Source organism: Trachypithecus francoisi, unplaced genomic scaffold, assembly GCF_009764315.1.
Source record: "Trachypithecus francoisi isolate TF-2019V2 unplaced genomic scaffold, Tfra_2.0 Lachesis_group5, whole genome shotgun sequence".
NCBI classification, from domain to species: Eukaryota; Metazoa; Chordata; class Mammalia; order Primates; family Cercopithecidae; genus Trachypithecus; species Trachypithecus francoisi.
The window spans coordinates 48,783,737-48,787,311 of NW_022681470.1; the positions used below are offsets into that span (position 1 = coordinate 48,783,737).

The following is a 3,575-nucleotide window of genomic DNA, read 5'->3' on the forward strand; positions in this document are numbered from 1 at the left end:
TGGGAAAATCGGCTGTTACTCAATATTTGTATATCTACTTGGGAGTATTTTATAACATTTGCTTTTACCCTTAATTATTATAGAAAACTGTCATAGAAAATAAATTTCAGTGGTTTCATTTTAAAATAATTTATAGAATTAAAGATTTAGCAATATCAAAAATATTTTTGATATTTTTTGTAAAAATATCAAAAGTATTTTTTGTAAATAAGTGCAAAATGATGAATGATATATGTTTTTTAAGACTATTTCATTTTAACATCTATTTTATATCCAACAGTTGAAACTTGATGCCAATATCATAGAGAGAAATATGTCCAGCTGAATATTGCTGCTGTTACACAATTATATTACAAATATGATATAAACATTAAATTTACCTTTTAGTAGCAATGTTAAAAGTTATTATCATATATCAGTTTGATAAAGAAGACATTTAATTTAAAACTATATCTGCAACCTCCTCCTTCTGCATAGCACCAGAAATATTCACTTTATGTATTGTAGCCATTTTTACAGTGTAGTTTTTGGGTCATTTGTATTAGAATCATTTGGGGACATATTAAAATATATTTCCTTAAGCCACATACTGGATCTATTGAGTCAAATTATCTAGTGATGGTGCTCTGGAGTCCACATTTTAAAACCATTTCCTAGATGGTGTTTTTGTACATTCATGTTTGATTAGCCCTAAGTTTTGCTTTGCATTAAAGCATTCGATTGACATTTCAAAGCCCTAATGTTATTTGCAAGAAGTAGGCATCAGTCCATAATTACTTATCAAGTCTGCATGAATTAATGTACGTACTTTTCTTTAGTCTCCTAAAGGTGTGAATGCCTGGATTAAAAAGCGTTTTATTAGAGAAAGCAGATACAAAAAGGGAGAATATTTAAATTGACATTAACATTTACCTAATTTGTATTTACTTGCCTAACCTAGCTCTGAAAGAATCAGGGGCGAATAACTTAGAACATCTCTCTTCACAGAGCCACAGATCAAACACGTTCGGATATGTCCAAAATAAATGAATAAATGAATACATAAATAAATAAGAGAGAAGCACAAGGAGAAATAAGCATTGCTAGGAAAATGAATGTTGTTTTTTTTTAGTGTATTAATACAGTTTTTCCATTAATGCAGGATGGGTTCTACTGACTCTTGGTTCAGGCTGAAAATAAATAATAACTGACAATTTTAAGTGATAAATATTTCTCTGTTCAGAAATTGCATTAGAGTACATGGCATTGTATATTGTAAAGTAGTGTTATTTAAGTTCATTTATGTTACCTCCATCGTGTAGTGTGAGTTGTATTTACAGAGGAAAATTAGACTATGTGTGGCTCTTATGCTCAAAGTCAATCACAGTTTTATTTGGTATTCATCTTGGAAATACAGGTTTGTAAACATATGCTAGCATACCCAACAGACTTCACAGCATAATTTGCATATCTGGACGTTTTTGCATAGAGACTGGCTTTTACTCTTCCTTCAAATATAGTTTTATTATTTTCATTTGGTTTGCTCGTTAGCTAGCCATTGGATTTTTTTCTTTAAAATTTAAAGCTAACTTATTACCTTATAAATATTTCCTGGTTAAATTGAATTTTTAAATGTTCACTACTAAATACAAACAAGAACAATCTTTCATGTCTGTGTTTTAAATATAAAATTCTCATATATTTGATAGTAACATTTCATAGGAATAATTTTAACAGTCATAAGATTAAGATCTATTGGTCTGTTTTATTTGCAAGGTTGTTTCTTTTTACTGATAATTAAGATCCCAGATTTATTAAAATAGTGTTTGTAGAAGAAGTCTTAGATCTCATATAAGTAAAAATAAAGAATCTTTTGTTTCTAGATCATAGCAGGCTACAGAATGTAGTGTTTTAAAGTTCAGATTCAGGACAGAAGTCCTTTGTTGTATCTTGGCTCCACCATTTACTGGTCGAGAGGAGATACTTGACCTCTGCATATCTCATCTCAGAATCCCAATCTGTAAAATAGGGATACACTTACCCTTAGGTGTATGCCATAGTACCTACCTCACAGGGTTATTATTAGCTAATTTTTTTTTTTAAATTCTAAAAGTATTTTCTGGCACATGATCACAGTTACACAGTGTTAAATGAATTGACATATTAGCTTCCAAAAATGGTGAATATGCTAATACACTATAAACTCAACACAGGAACCTCTCTTAAACAACACTGTGGCTCCAAAGTCTAATATTGTACCTGGCATAGTTGTTTTTTGATTGTTGGTTAATTCATAGGAAGAAAGAAATTACTGTTTCAATGGAATTAGCCCCTCTTACTATACAAAAAGGCGTGAGGTCATGGTAGGAAAGTTGTCCAGCAAAGAAATGATACTTACACTGAAACACAAAGCCTAAGCAGAAGTCAGCCAGGCAATGAGCTGCAGAAGGAACAGCTGGTGCAACACTTGACACATGTATATATGTGCATATTCATCACGTATATATGTGCGTATTCATCACATATATCCGTGCATATTCATCACATATATCCATGCATATTCATTTGCATTAGCATGTATAGATGATCACAGCCGCAAAATGGTGTGGCAGGATTATTGTAGGATGGATTCCAGCATCTGTGGAAGAAAATCAACCAGAGTACCATCACGAACTGAAAGCTGCTGAAGAAGGATTCTCGCTTAAGAGAGAAGGGAGCCAGTGTTTTATAGAGATTTAGCAAGAGGGTTCAGATGAAACTCAGCTAACTCTGGGGATAATTGATTAGAAATAGTTCTGCGAAATTATTCTTAAATATTAGTTGGGTGCTCGCTTCGGCAGCACATATACTAAAATTGGAACGATACAGAGAAGATTAGCATGGCCCCTGCGCAAGGATGACACGCAAATTCGTGAAGCGTTCCATATTTTTACCAATAGCAGGCTCTGAAATTGAGGCAACAATTAATAGCCTACCCACCAAAAAAAGTCCAGGACCAGATGGATTCACAGCTGAATTCTACCAGAGGTACAAGGTGGAGCTGGTACCATTCCTTCTGAAACTATTTCAATCAATAGAAAAAGAGGGAATCCTCCCTAATTCTTTTTATGAGGCCAACATCATCCTGATACCAAAGCCTGGCAGAGACACAACAAAAGAGAGAATTTTAGACCAATATCCCTGATGAACATCGATGCAAAAATCCTCAATAAAATACTGGCAAACCGGATTCAGCAGCACATCAAAAAGCTTATCCACCATGATCAAGTGGGCTTCATCCCTGGGATGCAAGGCTGGTTCAACATTCGCAAATCAATAAACGTAATCCAGCATATAAACAACCAAAGACAAGAACCACACGATTATCTCAATAGATGCAGAAAAGGCTTTTGACAAAATTCAACAGCCCTTTATGCTAAAAACGCTCAATAAATTTGGTATTGATGGAACGTACCTCAAAATAATAAGAGCTATTTATGACAAACCACAGCTAATATCATACTGAATGGGCAAAAACTGGAAAAATTCCCTTTGAAACTGGCACAAGACAGGGATGCCCTCTCTCACCACTCCTATTCAACATAGTGTTGGAAGTT

General features: G+C 33.7%; 1 non-coding gene across 1 annotated transcript; it reads left to right on the plus strand.

The window, feature by feature from the left end:
• The first annotated feature begins 2,803 nt into the window (after nucleotides 1–2,803).
• LOC117076930 lies at nucleotides 2,804–2,910 on the plus strand. Its single transcript, XR_004434543.1, has one exon. It is a non-coding gene; the product is annotated as a U6 spliceosomal RNA (small nuclear RNA).
• The last annotated feature ends 665 nt before the right edge of the window (nucleotides 2,911–3,575 follow it).